Here is a 19,032-nt window from a genome sequence, read left to right on the forward strand (position 1 = left end):
TTGGTAACATTTTTAGCTTTAAAGTGTGTCTCTTGGAGCATCAGTATATGCCCGCTTTTTTTCTGAAGGTCATTAATGGCCATTCTCCTTTTTTGGGGGCAATTTAATCCTTTAGCATTTTGTGTAAAAATAATTAATATATTCATTTGGCATGTGGCTACCCATTGGGGATATATAAGAGAACAAGCATTATTTGGTTAGATGTCAGAGGGCCTATGGGATTGGTCGGCGTGCGCGCACCCTGAAAAGAGCAAGGGGGGGGAGAGGTAAAAAGAATATAGGAAGGAGGAAATAGCGATAAAGAGAGGAAAGGAAGTAGTAAACAAAATACAATTTTTACTATCCATACATAAAACATTCCTAAATTTAAAGGAGAAAATCTCCCAACTGAATGAGAACAATTAAACAGTGTGAGTTGTTAACAGTCAGCAATCTGCAGATACTCAACATAACTATATTTTAACGGTGAACCAAAAAACATTTTGTGGCAATAAACAAAAAAGTAGGACCAAGCTTAACCTGGAATGAAACATCATCAATGTGGGGGGCAACCCCACTAGGTGTATTAAGTATCTAATGTTATGAGAGGAGGCACAGGTATTTACCACATTATGCTAAAGTCAGCCTTTATCACCTCTGGGAGACAGCAGGGGTGCTGTGGGTTTTTGTGCTCTTCTTTAACGAACTAGAATCCATTCCTTCCTCTGCGGGAGCGGAGGGAGGCCCGAGGTACTGTGATCTTTGTTGTGAGCAGGAGGGCTCTCGTCTAGATGTGGTGGTTGTATGTCCAGTTCTTTACATATAGATAGGATGTCATCCACCGCGGAGCATGTCAGGCGTCTGCCTTTCCAAAGTATTATCAAATGGAAGGGGAAACCCCATCTGTATGGAATACTTCTTTTCCTCAGCAGCATGGTTAATGGTTTGAGTTCTCTGCGTTTGGACAGTGTACTTTGGGAAAGATCTGCGAATAGCTGTATCTCCACATTGTCATGGCTGAGAGGTTAGTGTTCCCTTGCAAGTTTCATTAATTCTTCCTTTACTTGGTAGTTGGTAATTCTGACTATGACATCTCTCGGCGGCTGATCACTTTGTGGTTTAGGGCGGAGAGCCCTGTGTGCTCTGTCAATGTCGATTTTCGTCAGGATTTCTTCTTTCTTCAAGGCACTAAAGAAGTTTTGGAGATAAAGTTCTAGATCTAAAGTGGCAACAGTTTCGGGGATACCCCTTAGCCTGATGTTATGGCGCCTGCTGCGGTTTTCCGCATCCTCCAGTTTGTCTTCCAGCTCCGTAATGTTAACCCCCTGTCGTTGGATAGTGTTATGGAGCTCTGAAATAGCTTCAGCATGGGAGTCCTGTGTGATTTCGAGTGACTCAACCCTTGAGGTCAGATATTTCATCTCTGATGCATTGCTTAACTTGGGTGATTAGTGATGAGAAGTCCTTTTTTGAGGGGATTGAGTTAAAAAGAGCTGTAGGTATGGTAATGTTTTCAGCAGGTTGGTCACTTTCTGACTCTGATGAACTTTGGCATGAGGCGAGATCGGGGGGGGTCTGCATCCTCAGAGACGTTGGTTTTGGCTTGAAAAAGTATTCACAGTGTGTGAGGTGGGTTTCATCTGCTTGCTGTTTTTATTTGGTTTGCTGCCTTTCTTTGGCGACATTTTGGTTTAAGCTGGAGGAGATTAGCGTCACCAGTTTGTGTATAATAAGAAGTGAGAGGTGATATTAGGGTCTGTGTTGCAGTAAATTCCCCTCTGGACTTTAGTAAATAGAATTTGGCTATAGTCTCTCTGATAATGTAGATGGGATCCCCCTGAGGCTGCTCACGAGCAGTATCTCAGTAAAAAAGAACTTATGTTGATATTGAGCTTAGTATGTTATAGTAAAAGTCCCCTGAAACTGTCCCTTCAAAGTTATGCTTTAAACAGGCTTGTAGGGGTTAATATATAAGTACTCAGTTTTACATTATAAGCGTTTGCTTTATAGGTGGTACCACTTATTTCTAGTACATTTATATCCCCATTTCTAGGTGTCTATTCATGTGTCTGGGTGCTAGTGGGGTTCTGCGAGATTGCATCTAACAGTAGCTTTGCTCGCCTCTGTCAGCCTCTGTTAATTTCATGAGCTGCGTTGTTAACTTTATGGCAGGCTGCGGCCTGTCGCGGGACTCACCTCCGCCTCCTGGGGTCATATGCGGTCGTTTTGCGCTTCTCTTTTGCCCCGTTTAGGTCCGGTCTGAGTTTTCCAGCAGATGTGGGTCCTCTGGGAGCTCCGGTAAGGCTTTACACGCCTCAGTAATATAGGCTGGTGTGTGGAGCTAGCATGTGGAGGCCGCAGTCGCTCTCTGTTAGAAGACGGTCCGGTAGCTATAGGTGTCTGATCAGCGGTCCCAGATGGATCAGCATTAGGTCAGCTGAATTAGCCTCTGTATGCTACTGTTAATAGGGTTGTGGCAAGGGCCAAATACGTCCTCAAACAGATAGGGCTCAGGAGTTCTAGGGAAAAGCAGCCATCTCCTAGGCTGGCTAGCTCCGCCCCTTTTTTTTACATTTATAACATAATAACATTTTAGAAAATAATAAATAATTTTTATTGATCGCTAATATTTAATGGTGAGGGGGAGGCTAAATAACAAATATGCCTGATGCAGAATAGGATCCCCAGTCATGGTTAGCTTGCGCTTGTATAATGTTGGTGTAAATGCTGATTGGATTTTCCTCATATGTTTGGAACCTGCCCATTATAAGCTTTTGAAATGTACAGAACAGCATCATTTGTTCATTTGAGGCAATCCATGTGGTAATGTAAACTGTCAGTCAAACTATATAACCAATAAAGGGTGCAGTCAGTTCATTTATTTTATTTATTAATTTATTTATTCATTCATCAGTTTATTATCAGAGCAAATAACACAGCTAATGTTCTCTGCTGCGCCCGGTCATAGTTAACTCTTTAATAACAAATGTGTCCTATTATGTGCGTAATAAATTCAGTCTGCAGAGATTATCCAGTTATATTAAAAGACAAATCACAAATCCCCTTTAACCATTTGACTACTTGCCCTCTGTGCATAGAATATATTATTATTTTACCTGAGGGTCCAGCAGTAGACTGTTCTGTAGTTTGCTGGGCATCACCTGCAATTGTGAGAAGTAAATATTATTATATTCTGTTAGTGAGTAACGTAACAGTCAGATATTAAAGGGATATTACAGGTTTTCTTTGTTGCATTTTAAAGGGATATAAAACCAAAAAAATCTCTTTTGTGATTCAGAGAGCGGCATATAATTTAAAAAAAGTTTCTTCTATTATAAAAAATGCTTTGTTCCCATGGTATTGTTTGTTGAAGAGATACCTAGGTAGCATCTGGAGCACTACATAGCAGGAACTAGTGCTGCTATCTAGTGCTCTTGCAAATGGATAACATTCTTGCACAACTGCTGCCATATAGTGCTCCAGACACGTGCACGCTCCTGAGTTTACCTGAGTTTAACAAAAGATACCAAGATAATTAAGAAAATTTGATAATAGAAGTAAATTAAAAAAAAGTTTAAAATTGCTGCTTTTTTCTAAATCATGAAAGAAAGATTTTGGGTTTCATGTCCCTTTAAATACATTTTTTTGTCTTCATATATTTGCAGGTATTTTACTGCCCATCAATATAATACAGGTAGACGACCCTTAATCCAACTGCTTGGGATCAGAAAAGGTTTGGATTTGGAATATTTGCATCTTTAAAAAAGGACAATTTATAGAGGGGTTGGAACCAAGTGTAAAGAACATCTTATGTCATTTAGGTAATATTTACATATTATAATACAGCCTATACTTGTAACCTAAAGGTAGTTTTATATCATTTCTAATATGTTTGTATACTTAGTACCCTCAGCAAGTTTGTATCGCACTGTAATCAGAAAGGTCATTTTGTTGTTTTTAATAAATATAGACCATTGTTTGCATTTTAGATCACAGAAAACAAACCAAAGACTCGGGCAGAGAAGATTGTAACTTACAGACAAGGAAAAATAGTCATTTTTGATAATTTTTTATTTTTTTTTAAATATTAATGAAAAAGGATTTCAGAATACGTTTGGAATTCCGGATTTGTCCCGGTCTAATATAATATAATATTATATATACAATATATACACACACACATACAATATATTAAACTGCTGCTCTTTCATATAAATACTATCAAATGTTTTTGGGCTTAAAGGGCCAGTAAATGTACCAAATAATGTTATATAATTCTGCACATAGTGCAGATTATATAACATTAGCTTAGCGCTAGCTTTATGAAACAAAGGGCTGCATAGGTATTTACCGAAGAAAATTACTTTAACAGAACGCCGCTCCTTGCTCTACTGAGCGGGTCTGTTTTTTTCAGAAGTGCATCATGGCACGCTGTCTATTCACAGCCAGCCCGACCATGCCATTAAACTCTGGTCTGGTAGCGGGAGCGAGCTAGATTGAGTTTAATGGCACTAAGCTAATGTTATATAAGCTAAGCTAATGTGCAGAATTATATAACATTATTTGGTACGTTTACTGGCCCTTTAAGGTCCCTTTAACATTCAAATCAGAACAAAACAAACCAATTTCATTGAAGAAGTGCTTAGCAGTGCAACGGAATAAAATATTCAGTAGACATGCTCACTCGGAGTTAAACAAATTAAATAAATCACTAATTTTGTTTTATTTTTGCATTCATTTTGCATTCACGAGCGGTCTCTTTAATTAACAAACAAACAAATGAATGATGAATTAGCATTAAATCATTTTGTTCACTCATTTATTAACTGGCTTTCCCCTTGGTGCGAAAACCATTATCTAATACCATGTCACCACGTTACTCTTAGTTGATTGATGCCTCTCAGTTTGATGCTCGGTCAGCTTGCTGTCTACGGTATATTACCCTTGCCAGTGTCAGCCTTACTCTGCATTATTATACTGCCTGTGCCTGCGTATCTACATTAAAATACTAGGTGAGAAGAAAGAAAAATAAGGAGTGCTACAGGGTTGAAGTGCGACTGGGAAACTATGCTGACAGAACAGGGAAGAATGAAAAACATATGGCACTTGCCTGGTGCCTAGGTAAGTATAGTGCCTGTCTGTCCACTCCCTACCAGTACCTGCCCAGTGCCTACCTGCATTATAATGCTATTAGGAAAGAGGAAATAGCACACAGCAGGTCCATATTGCCTGCCCTAATACTCATCAAGCATGGAATTGACATCTTCTGGAAAATAACCCATTATTTTCGGTGCTAATATTACAATATCACATTAAAAACCTAACAGATGATGGACCCAAAAAAAGTGGCACTATTGGGGGTGTATTGATGATATCAACAGCTAAACATTCTGTATGTTGATATATCATTTGTAATAGTGTGTAGTGATGCTAAAAGATGTTGTGCAAATATCCTGTTGTGCTTCAGAACATAGAAACGTGTATATTTGAACAAGTGCATTATGGTAACAGTGTACATGCATGTTTGTTGGGTAATTGAGTTTGCTAATTTTATTAGTTTAAGATTGTTTATTTTTACTGTTTTAAGTTTAATTGATTGAACAGGTAGTGTTTGTATCTGTTTGGTGATGTTGCTTCTTATATTTATCTAGATTAGAAGTGGAGAGCAATCGATAGCACAGGGCACGTTATCCTTACCTCAACCTTGCACTAAGAATAGCCACAATCTGGTAGTAGAGGTAGATCATAAAAAAGATTGTCAAGAAAATCTTAACACAGACAATATTTTTGTGCACCCTAAACTTTGAATGGATAGCGCAGGGAGAGCTATTATCCCTCATAATACTTAAGTGTTGAGGTTTGTGTTGCTACATGAGCGCAACACAACATAGCTTTGGAGAATTTAGCGCTCTTGGAGAGCTGAAGTAAAGTGATAACGCTTGAATAGAAGCATAGCAATATCTATCTCCTTTACAATCAATAATAAATGCCTCTGCCAGACTGATCTTTCTTACACGTCGCTCCTCATCTGCTGCACCTCTCTGCCAATCCCTTCACTGGCTTCCTTTAGCCTCCAGAATAAAACACAAAATCCTGACTCTGACATTCAAGGCCCTCAATAGCACTGCTCCCCCCTATATCTCAGAACTTGTCACCAGATACTCTCCCTCCTTCTCTCTTGTTACCTCCTCGCATTCCCGTCTACAGGATTTCTCTAGAATGGCCCCTATTTTGTGGAACCTATTGTATGCCTTGCTCCACAAGACTCTCTGCTAGTCTTCATAGTTGTAAGCCTTCCTTAAAGACTCTACTGTTCAGGGATGCATACAACATATGCCAACCTTTCTTACCTCAGTTCCTCTCCTCCTCCTTTTTCATCCCCATACAAAAAAACAGTGTTACATCAAAAAACTTTTTGGGGTACCAGGTAATCAGAAAAGCGGTGTTTGGAGGTTTATAAAGTACTCTTAGGTGTGGAAAACAATAACTGCCACAAGTTAAGTATAGGCCCATTTTTCAGAAATCCGATAATGAAAGGGAAGTGCTGCTGTTAAGCAATTAAAATGTATAATTGTGATTGTGTTTATTAGAAAATGACAGTAGACTCTTATAAACCTCTTAGTCAGCTAACTTTACGTGATTACCTACACACTGCCAACTTGCAGCTGGCACAATTGTGCCAAAAAAGACACAATACCATTAGTTGGCTTGGATGTATCATAGCATACATTACTGTGACAATATACAAAAAGTGTGTAGATTTGTAGCTCTTGTCTAAAGAAGAGGTTATCTATGAAGCAGTCAAAAAAGAATTAGTGTAATTAATTAAAACTGAAGCATGTGTCACTCTGCAGTGATACAAACATGGTTTCCTAGTATAAATAAAATAAACAAAAGTAGTAGTGACAGAATCTTATACAAAAGCTCTTCTATCCCAACTGATCACTTTGTGAATGGAGGTGAGCTAGCTGGGGAGCTCTTGAGGACCCATACTACCTTATTTGCACTTTAAGAAAAGTGCTCAAACTTTGTGAGTAATCTATATAAGGGGGACCTAAGTGAAGGAGCTATTGGAGCACTTTCTTCTTTTTCATTTATACTTTTTTTTTTTTTAATAATTTTTATTGAGGACCTTTGCAAAACAAACAGTTAATAGTTGCCATAGGATGGATACAATATAAAGCAGGTTATTACAAGACAAGCAACAGAATAAGTAAAGGAAACGCACAGTATAGTGAAATGACACACTACACGTTCAATACAGATAATGATTGCTAAATAGACTGTAAACCCACCAGGTGATTTAAGTGGCCACTTTTGAGTCACGCAGTTATAGTTAACATAGTATATATAAGGTAGGTGAGCTGCAATATAAAGGAGCCACTCATGGACCCCAAATGAAGGACCTCCTGTTTTATACTTTTTAGTACTATATTACTGACATGTGTTTTAACAAGGTAGGGTAACACTAAAATATTGTTAGTAAAGCACTGCCTGACATATGATTAGGGTATAACATTAAAATACTACGAAAATATTGGGCGAGAAATATAACTATTGTAAACTTGTTAGATATAGCTACACACAAAAAAAAAAAAAAAGGGGGTAGGAGTTGGAGCAATGAGAGGGGATTATATGTGAAGTTATCACAGTGGGTGGATCTCCACCGCCAAGTCTAGTGAGATATAGGTAATAGTCGGTCAAGGTTAGCCCAGTAAGTCACATCAAGACCATGTTCTATATTGGGTAGACGCCCATAGTGAGAGCTTGTATGTGGGTTGTAAGAACCAAAGAAGTGAAAGATAAATAGATGCCTCGCTACCTCGGCTGCTGGGAGCAAGACACCCTCCTAAAAGGTTCATTAAAGCATGATGGGTGTAGATGGGGTTCACGGATTATAGTATAATCTAGGGCTATAACATAGACTAGGGCTATGATATAATCTAGGGCTGAAATGAATGGGTACCTAAATATCCTTTCCACAGGGAAGACACAATGGGGCACATAAGTAAGGCAACTTTTAGGAAGTGGGCCCACTGCTGTACAATAAGAAGCATGTAAATAGTGAATGTACAATCCCTAAATAGCTATGTACTCATTCCAAGCTAACATATCAAGCACACAGAAAACACAAAACACAATGGTCATGGGAGTATTTTCTAACATGTGACACTAAGCCTGACATCCCTATACATGCAGCAAGTACTTCTATATCATCCCAAAGTTTGCTTGTAAGCAATATTCTGACTGTTACATGAGGATTCAGCAGTATTATAGTAGGGGAGCAGAACGTATAGATAGGGGGGCAACCATAAAGGCTACAACAACAAGGTTAAGCGGTCAACACTGTGAAATCATAACACCCTAGATATCACAATTTGTTATAAGTATATAAATGGGTGGTAATAAGCATTAAACAGCACATAAGGAGTTATTAAACATAAAACATTTGGCATACCGTTTACATTTGAAACATTATGGGATCTAACAAGAAACTCTCTCATATCAAATACCGGTATATATAGTGTGGTAAAAAGGGAGCCATATCCCCTCTCTCACAGTAATGTAGTTGCCCACTACATATACTAAGATCTTGTCTGGGTGTCAGGTATGCCATATCCTAAGGACAGTGTCACTAAGTAAGGGAAGCTTGGCGTAGTCAAACGTTATTATTCTAATATGAATGCTTCAAATTATATAAGTGTGGGTAATGAATACCCAAAGTTTCTGGCACAATGTGCAATGCAGTTCACCCAGGACCCAGCTAGATATGAACAAGCCACCTGAGAACGGGAATCCAGCAAGGGAAGTGTTAATGCAGGCTGTAATGGGACATGTGGTAATCAACCTACTCCCGCCTGCGGCAGAGGCGACACCACGTGTACCAGGATGTCAGGCAGAGCAGGACAGCGTGTCACCTCCGGACCCCCACAGAGACCGGTCAGTAAGGAGGAAGCGGCCCGCACCAGACCGCCAGGATCCCATTGCGGCTGAAGCGATGCCGCATGCATCAAGATGCTAGGTAGGATAGAGCAGTGTGTCTCCTCCAAACGTCTACCAAGACTGTTCGCGGGGAAGTTGCTCACTGGAGACCGCACCGACAGCTGTGCCAGAGTTCTCTGAAGCAGTGTAGTAGGTAATTGTTTGGTAGTTGTAATAGGCAGATGATCACTTGGTTGAGTGCTGTAGAAAGGCCCCTTAACATCCAGCTTTACATCTCCGTTAGCCGCTGCAACAGGCGCCACTCTAACACTGCGGAGGTCCCTCATCAATGTATTAGGTAAAGGTAATGGGCTCCAGGGGACCAAATTGACATTTAAAAGGTCCTCGTTCTCGCGCACTTGCGGTTCAGGCTCCCGCTGGCTGACAAGATAGGTCAAATGGTTATCCCCAAAATGCAGGTTTTTCTGTAGTATAGACTCAAATGAAGCATGGTGTTGCGTTAGCAAGCGATTTAGCTCTTTCAAGAAACCAGTAGCACTTTCCATTATTTTCGATAAAGCTCTGGAATCAGGCAGATTAGAGGTAGTATGCTTGAAATTCAGCACTGTGTGCAGCCTAACGACAAGGCCTAGACAGACCTCGCCGGGGGGTAGATAAAAGGCCTCAGCCTTAGAATGTGCTCCGGGCGCTCAATGTCACAATCATCTGAGGGATGGTAGGCTCATTTAAGGCAGGATCTGTAGCGCTTCAAATATCAGGCTATGTAGCAGTTAAATGAGGACTTTGAAATGTAGTTTTAAGCAAAAATGATGAATAGGCTAGAGCAGTAGTAAAGTGCGACCTATCATGGCCGCCTCCCGGAAGTTCCCCCCTTCATTTATACTTTAAACTTTAGATTTAGTCTTTCCAGTATTACAGCATTTAAGCTTTGCACTTTCTCAATTATATTTTAATACATTTAGCTCTAGCAATGATTTTACAAATTCTGATTATGTTTTGAAAGTTTATGTGTTACTTTAACAAATTAGTATCATATGTTGTATATTTCTGTGTAGCTTTTACAAATTACATTGCACATTGAATTTGCTGCTTTGCAAACTAAAACTGACCGCTTTAGAAATTGAGAGGGAGTGGACAGTTCCCTGGACTGAACAGGGGAGTTCTCAGAGTTTGGCCGAAACTCTCTCACAAGTGTTGTAAAATTTTCTAAGCATTTTAAACAAGCTGGTCTTACTGATTTGTCTCGCCAGCTGTATGCAGGTAAAGTCTGCTTATAGTAAAATATAGACAAAAGCAAGTTAAATTGAACTGAAAAAAATTCAGTTTAATTTGGAATTGATGCAAACAGAGCCTTTATATCAGCCCCATAGGTTCTCCAGTTACCGTATCTCTCATTACATTCTATGGAAGACATATCTCTTCTTTCTGGGATTTCCAGGTTCTTCCCCTTTTCTTAGAAAATGCAGTAAGTTCTGCCCCTTAAAAGTTAGCACTATAATCTCTCTCCAAACTCAAGTGTTTGATTATCTGACCCATAGAAAGTAATGACTCTCTGTGAGAAACTGAAGCTGACAGTTTTTTAGTTTGAATGCAAATAAAATACATGCAAAGTCCATTCTAGTCCATTCTAATTTGTAAAAGATACACATAAATAAACAAAGTATGAGCCTAATTTGTTACACAGAAACTGTGAAGGCATAATGAGAATTGGTAAAATCCCAATCCTAAATACATTTCTGTATACAAAATAAAATGCAAAATAGAAAGTTTAAATATAATAAAATTGTATCTTAAGTTTAACTTGATATAACATAGAAAACACAAAGTGTAAACGCAGCAGAACTGTCATGTCATGAAGTGCTATATTGCAGGGAACGTGCCTCGGAGAAGTAAAGCAAAATCTGTCTTTAAAAATTACTATCACCAGGGATTTTGCAGTGCTGGAGGATCATTTTAGAATATCTCACCTGAGCAAAGAGGTTTTATATATCAGATTTAGTCTAGCTTCTCTACCTCTGCCCCTTTTATTGACTGGTACATAGTGATGTCGCGAATAGTTCGCCGGCGAATAGTTCCCGGCGAACATAGTTTGTTGCGTTCGCAGCGGCGGGCGAACATATGCGATGTTCGGTCCGCCCCCTATTCATCATCATTGAGTAAACTTTGACCCTGTACCTCACAGTCAGCAGACACATTCCAGCCAATCAGCAGCAGACCCTCCCTCCCAGACCCTCCCACCTCCTGGACAGCATCCATTTTAGATTCATTTGGAAGCTGCATTCTTAGTGAGAGGAGGGACAGTGTAGCTGCTGCTGATTTAATAGGGAAATCGATAGCTAGGCTAGTGTATTCAGTGTCCACTACAGTCCTGAAGGACTCATCTGATCTCTGCTGTAAGGACAGCACCCAAAAAAGCAATTTTTAGGGCTAGAACATCAGTCTGCTTTTTTTTTTTTCCTGTGTAATCTAATTGCAGTTGCCTGCCTGCCAGCGTGTGTGTCAGGCTCACAGCGTATACTGTGCCCACTTGCCCAGTGTCACCATTCATATCTGTTGTAACAGTAGTGTACATTTAAAAAAAACAACACTTTTTTGACTGTGAAATAATAGCAGTCAGTTTCCTTCACACGTGTGTGTTTCAGTGCCTGCCAGGGCACAGTGTAACACCAGTGCAACTCATATCTGGTGTAACAGTAGTGTACATTTAAAAAAAACAACACTTTTTTGACTGTGAAATAATAGCAGTCAGTTTCCTTCACACGTGTGTGTTTCAGTGCCTGCCAGGGCACAGTGTCACACCTGTGCCACTCATATCTGGTGTAACAGTAGTGTACATTAACCCCTTAATGACCACAGCACTATTCCATTTTCTGTCCGTTTGGGACCAGGGCTATTTTTACATTTCTGCTGTGTTTGTGTTTAGCTGTAATTTTCCTCTTACTCGTTTACTGTACCCACACATATTATATACCGTTTTTCTCACCATTAAATGGACTTTCTAAAGATACCATTATTTTCATCATATCCTATAATTTACTATAAAAAAATTATAAAATATGAGGAAAAAATGGAAAAAAACACACTTTTTCTAACTTTGACCCCCAAAATCTGTTACTCATCTACAACCACCAAAAAACACCCATGCTAAATAGTTTCTAAATGTTGTCCTGAGTTTAGAAATACCTAATGTTTACATGTTCTTTGCTTTTTTTGCAAGTTATAGGGCCATAAATACAAGTAGCACTTTGCTATTTCCAAACCATTTTTTTTCAAAATTAGCGCTAGTTACATTGGAACACTGATATCTGTCAGGAATCCCTGAATAGCCATTGACATGTATATATTTTTTTTTAGAAGACATCCCAAAGTATTGATCTAGGCCCATTTTGGTATATTTCATGCCACCATTTCACCGCCAAATGCGATCAAATAAAAAAAGTTCACTTTTTCACAAATTTTGTCACAAACTTTAGGTTTCTCGCTGAAATTATTTACAAATAGCTTGTGCAATTATGGCATAAATGGTTTTACATTTTTCTCTGTTATCCCCTTTGTTCAGAAATAGCAGACATATATGGCTTTGACGTTGCTTTTTGATAATTAGAAGGTTGCTAAATGCAACTGCGCACCACACGTGTATTATGTCCAGCAGTGAAGGGGTTTATTAGGGAGCATGTAGGGAGCTTTTAAGGGTAATTTTAGCTTTAGTGTAGTGTAGTAGACAACCCAAAGTATTGATCTAGGCCCATCTTGGTATATTTCATGCCACCATTTCACCGCCAAATGCGATCAAATAAAAAAAAACCTTAAATTTTTCCAAATTTTAGGTTTCTCACTGAAATCATTTACAAACATTTTGTGCAATTATGGCACAAATGGTTGTAAATGCTTCTCTGGGATCCCCTTTGTTCAGAAATAGCATACATATATGGCTTTGGCGTTGCTTTTTGGTAGTTAGAAGGCCCCTAAATGCAACTGCGCACAACACATGAATTATGCCCAGCAGTGAAGGGGTTAATTAGTTAGCTTGTAGGGAGCTTGTAGGGTTAATTTTAGCTTTAGTGTAGAGATCAGCTTCCCACCTGACACATCAGACCCCCTGATCCCTCCCAAAGAGCTCTCTTCCCTCTCCCACCCCACAATTGTCCCCGCCATCTTAAGTACTGGCAGAAAGTCTGCCAGTACTAAAATAAAAGGTATCTTTTTTTTATATATATATATATATATATATTTAGCATATTTACATATGCTGTGGTGTAGGATCCCCCTTAGCCCCCAACCTCCCTGATCCCCCCCAAAACATCTTCCTAACCCTCCCCCTCTGCCTTATTGGGGGCCATATTGGGTACTGGCAGCTGTCTGCCAGTACCCAGTTTGCAAATAAAAAAAAAAATATTTTTATTTCATTTTTCTGTAGTGTAGCTTACCCCCCCCAGACCAATCCCCCACCCGCTCCCAGATCACTTAGATTTTCAAGTACTAAATATTTTGCACCCCTTTCTCCCACTTATAAAAACATTTTTTTCTGTAGTGTAGCGGTTCCCACCCGCTCCCTCCAACAGCACGCGCCCGCCTCCTCCCGTGCACGCGCGCGCCCCCGGCGATCCTGCCCCCTCTCTGACAAGGACCGCATCGATAGCCGCCCACCCACCTCCCACTTCAGCTCCTACCCACCAACGAATGCGGCCATCGATGCCCGGTGCAGAGAGGGCCACAGAGTGGCTCTCTTTGCACCGGAGGGGTAACATTTTTTATTTTTTTTTATTTTATTTATAACAAAGGAATAACAGTACATAAATTTCACTGTCAAGTAATTTGCAGAATATAATATAGCAAGGAGACAGTAGAAGTAAGAAGAGAATATAGTACAACAAATACATAGCTGTCACTTGAATGTCACAGCAGGGTTACCGCATACACAAATTAATACACTGGTTATGCTGAATATGAAGTAACAGTAATGGAACGCGGCCTCAGATATAAGTAGTTGGTTAAATCACACTCTTCCCTAATGTGCCTATATTTTTCCTTTTTTTTTTTCTTTTAAAACAAAGTGAATATTTTTTAGCATATTACCCACGATTAATTCTGCCTACATAAACAGAAGATACAGACCAAAGCAGCGTAAACCAGCCAAGATGAGGCAAGCATTAAGCACTCAAACTGGGCATGAAAAAACAAAACAAGATAAACACGTACAAAAAAAAAAAAAAAGGGAGAGCTCCCTCTCACCCCCCAAACTCCCTCACTCCATAGCCCCTGCCCAATCCCCAGGAAAGTGCCCTGCCAAGATATTTATCAAAACGAATTCGGATTTCCTGAATGGTTTGATCATTTTTTTTTATATGCTGGAGGTAAAGATCTTACAAATTTCTCCCATTTTCTGAAGAAAGCAGGCAAGTGTTGATCATGAGGGAAGGGCATGTTAAACTGCTCTGTTGTGAATTGGCTAACTACGGCCGTTTTAAGTTGAGCCAATGTAGGTGCAGAGCGTGCCTTCCATAGTTTAAGGATAAGATTGCGCCCGTTAATATTATTGTATTTATAAGGCGATAATTTTTTTTTTTTTTTTTTTTTTTTTAAACAATTTTTATTGAGGTTTTCAAAACACAAGTCATACATTGAAAATTCAATTTGCAGTATTCTCAGGAAACATGTTACAATAAAATATAGGACCATAAGGAGCAAAAACAAAATAATATTAAAACAGTAGTCTACATATAGACTATGAAACCAGTTAGTCCAAAAACAGATATCGTTAGTGCTCGTAATTATCATATCTCTAGCTATTGGGACGATCATAGCAGAGATTCTTAAAAAAAAAAAAAAAATCAGTAACATGACTTGCACTACCAGTCTGCCTCGTAAATTGAATTATAGAAATGAGACCTCATTTTTATTTATATTATCTGCTACCCAATCCCCTTAGACCGAATATGGACCACTATGGGCCTAGCCACTCAAATGTATCATAATAGAGGGAGTAGCAGACAAAATAGGGAAGGGGTTAATAATGGCCGCTATATTGACATAAATATAAAAGGGTACAGTGGAACCTACAACATATAGGGCCCTTTTTGGGTCCTCCAGGCTATAAACATATAGATATATGATAAAAAAAAAAAGTTTATCAAGCATAACTATAATGAAGTACTCTTATGTAATTTTTAGGGGTTCATCGATGGGATCTGTGTCCCTTAGCTTAATAAATAAGATCCAAATGGGGGGGCGGAGCCTAGTATTATAGAAACATTCTAAAAGAGAGAATATTAACATCTAACCTAATTAACTAAGTTGATGGGAGCCCAGGCATGGACAATTATGGGCTATCAGTTTTACTCTTGGGAAAATATATATATACATAGGAAGCTTAATTTATAAATGTGTAGATAAATTTGCAAATATACACTGAGCAAGAAACATCGGTTCAAGAATGCTATAAAAACTATGATATGTGGTAACATGCATGCACACGGCTATACTTAAGTAAAATTATGTATACAGTTTGCCCTGAAATACAACTACGTCAATATAAGAGAGTTGCCTTCACTAGGGCACCCCGGCCGCAGGTCACCCAGCAAAACAGATAATCAAATATGGAACTGTCTCAAATCTAACAGTAGCGTAAACACTATAGGCAGTTGTTATATAGAAAACTAAGTGGAATAATAAAGTCAGCAACTGATAAAGGATAAACAGCACAGAACACTGTGGAGAGAGTATAGGAAATTATCAGCAGTCCATGCTGTGTCATTGTGTGAGGGACCAAACTGTATAGGACTATACTAGAAATGTTAGGACATTCCAAGGCTATAAACTGACACTAAAAGTACATTCACATATATCAGGTAAGTCTCTGTGTATTTTAGCTAAAATGAGAAAGCTGAACAAGCATGCGTATATATATATATATACAAATATACCCACACTAGGGTAGGCATTAATAGTGTAGCAATAGTAAAGATAGTACATAAAAGGGGTAGAACTTTCCAGTGCTTAACATGCGTCATTTAGGTTAATGTAGGACTACCTACCTGTCAGTAGGCAGAGTAAAATGCACAAATCTTAATCTGCATCAACCCATATTCTATAAGTAACATTGAGGAAAACTGTAAAACCTATATAGTTATATTTTTCAAACACATGGCTACTTAGAACTTTATAAAACCCTACAGGATTATTATAAGGCGGCAGTTACAATCTGCTCAGAGATCGCCATCTGTGTATCTGCAATCATTGCCGTGTGACATATTATATAGCATGCAATCGCTGGGTTACAAAATCTGTAATAGTGAATATATTAGGCATGACCTTACACACTTCATACACTTAGCAAAATAGATATAGATGAAAATAGGAGCATGTCTGAACTTATATATTCAATAGTGAAGGAATCTATATAACATCCAATATAACTATGGAAGCAAAGCAAGAACATCAATGAACAGAGATAAAGCAATTGCTCTTGCAGCCATAAACTTACAACTTAATATTATTAGAGAGCAACAGACCATCGTCCATAAAAAAGTTTAGATATGTCTAAGCAGCAAATGTCGGGGCAAGGGCAACTTGCTCAGTCCGTGTCTGTCTCTTTTCATGCCCCAAGAGTTTATCCAACCCCAGCTTTCTGCAGAGGTGTCCCCTCACCAAGTAGTCAGTGTTTATCAGGATAGTCTAGTTGCATATGGTGTCTAAATGCCATGTCCGGTAGATTCCCCCGAGCCATATCAGTCTCCATCATGGGAGATTTGTCTAGGGGTCTGCTAACTCTCAAACAATAGGTATCGATCTCCTGCAGCATCTTACCACCATCCAGGCAACAGACCTCAACAAACTTCAGCCGCCAACTATTCCCGGGGCACATGATCGCTGGCGATGTCTGCGGGGCTACAGTAGTACCTTGCATCTCACACTCCTTCATGGTCAGCTGCGCCTCCGCTTTAGAAGCAGCCCGGGAGGTTAGTAGAAATGACCGTGGGTTCCGTTGGCTCCATGCCACCGATCTCTCTTCATCCAGAATGTCTGCCGACACAGATTCAGCTTTAGTGAGTATCGTCTTCTCAGCTACATACTGTCCCACTGCATCTTCCGTGATCTCCATAATCTCCCATTCATCACAATATAGTGCGTTCCCGCAGCTTCTTGCGCAGCTAGGGTTTCTCTGAGTTTTAGCACACGCGCCGTGTACCGCTTCTGAAATGGCTCTAAGCAGTTGTGATTCAACTTGTTGAAGAGCCCTCTCTAAGGACTGGATAGTTTTGATCTTCCATCTAGCAATAGCCGCCATGTTGCCTTCATGAGCAGATAGCATCTCGCACAGTAATAGGGCTAAAATGCAATCAGTTCAAGCCGATAGACAACCGAAGTCTAATTTCAGTGTGAGTATTTGTCCCTCTGTGCTACGGAGCCTGTATGGCGGGAGATCGCTACAGCAGTCTAAAGGTTTTTGCCAAGTATTCATGTAAAATGGCGCCGGTCCATCTGAGTATCACAGCAACTTCTTTCCATTAATGTACTCCCTAAAATTCTGCCTTAACTTTATCAAGTTCATATCCAAGGACAGCGAGTCTATAGGCATAAATCTCCCTTTTTAGTGCAAATTTAGAGAATATCACAGTCTTAAAGTAGGGTTTTTGGTCAATTTGTGCAGAGAGCTACAGACCTGCACGTCTGCTTTCACTGCTGGCTAGCTCCGCCCCCATAAGGCGATAATTTTTTTTTAGTCCTTGATATCTCACCAGAAAGAAGATCTCAATGGAAGCTAGCTCATGTTCTAGTTTTAAAACAGTGCTCATCCAATATGAGGTCTTACTCCAAAATTGTAGAATTTTTGGACAACCCCACAAACAATGGAATAGATCTGCATCCATTATCGAGCATCTAGAGCAAGGAACCCTTGCATTATACCAATTCGATAGTAATCCTGGGGTAAAATACCTCTTAAGCCCAATTTTTATCTGAGACTCTCTCCAGGTAGTAGGGACCCAACTCTGTTGAATGATTTTAAAGCTTTCCACAATGGCTTGCTCATCTATACATGGGAATTGAGTAGACCATTTAGTAACCATCTCGCCGACCTGCAAACCCAAAGAATTCTGAATTGCAAGTAAGTATAGTGGGGAAATTTCAAATCTCCCAGAGGCATACAAGGATATCCTGGACTGCAATTCACCCAAGGACCAGTTATTTCCGAAGTTCTTGAGCAACTCCTGAAGAAAATGCTTAACTTGAAGGTAGGCATAGAATTCACGAGCCCCTAGATTAAACTTGTTTGATATTTCAGCATAGGTTAGTGGGTAACCTTCTGCTCCCAAAAATTGACTCATGGCTTTTAAGCCTTTCAAGTCCCAATCTTTAAATATCTGATTTGAAAGTCCAGGGCAGAAATTGGGGTTACCGCAGATGGGTAGATATTGTGAGACATACGGTGAGTACTCCAACTCTGTACACAGCCTCTGCCATGCAATTAAGATATTCCTAAAAGTGGACAAACAGAATATATTTGAAGGAAGAGAGGTCACTGGACAATGCAATAAAGCACTCAAGTTAAAAGGGGCCACTAACCTTGACTCCCACACAAAAGCAGAAATCTGATCTTTACACCTTATCCAGTCTAGCGCAAATCTGGCTAGGATCACTAGATTGTAAGTCTGGATATTAGGAAGTGTGAGTCCAGCTGCCAACTTGGAATTCATGAGGCGATGGGAGGCAATCCGTGGTTTACCACCTCTCCACAAAAATCTAGAGCAAGCGCTATTATATATAGCAATATCCTTTTTATGCAGAAACAAAGGGATATTTTGAAAAATGTACATAAGTTTAGGAAAAATAATTGATTTAATTAGTATTACACGAGCGGATAAAGAGATAGGCAGCAGAGTCCATTCTTCCAGCTTTTTTTTGCAACGCGCAACCCCAAGCCCGTAGTTTAACTTATACCAGTCCTCCAGGTTTCTAGATATATGAAGACCTAAATAAGTAATCTGAGTATGATTATATTTAAAAATTGATACATATGGGAAATTGATACATATGGGAACTAGTTTCAGTGGTATGCATTTACTTTACCTATGTGTTTAAATTTTGCATTTTGATGGGTTATGTCTTAAT

The sequence above is a fragment of the Bombina bombina genome, chromosome 9, assembly GCF_027579735.1.
Source record: "Bombina bombina isolate aBomBom1 chromosome 9, aBomBom1.pri, whole genome shotgun sequence".
Classification (NCBI taxonomy): Eukaryota; Metazoa; Chordata; class Amphibia; order Anura; family Bombinatoridae; genus Bombina; species Bombina bombina.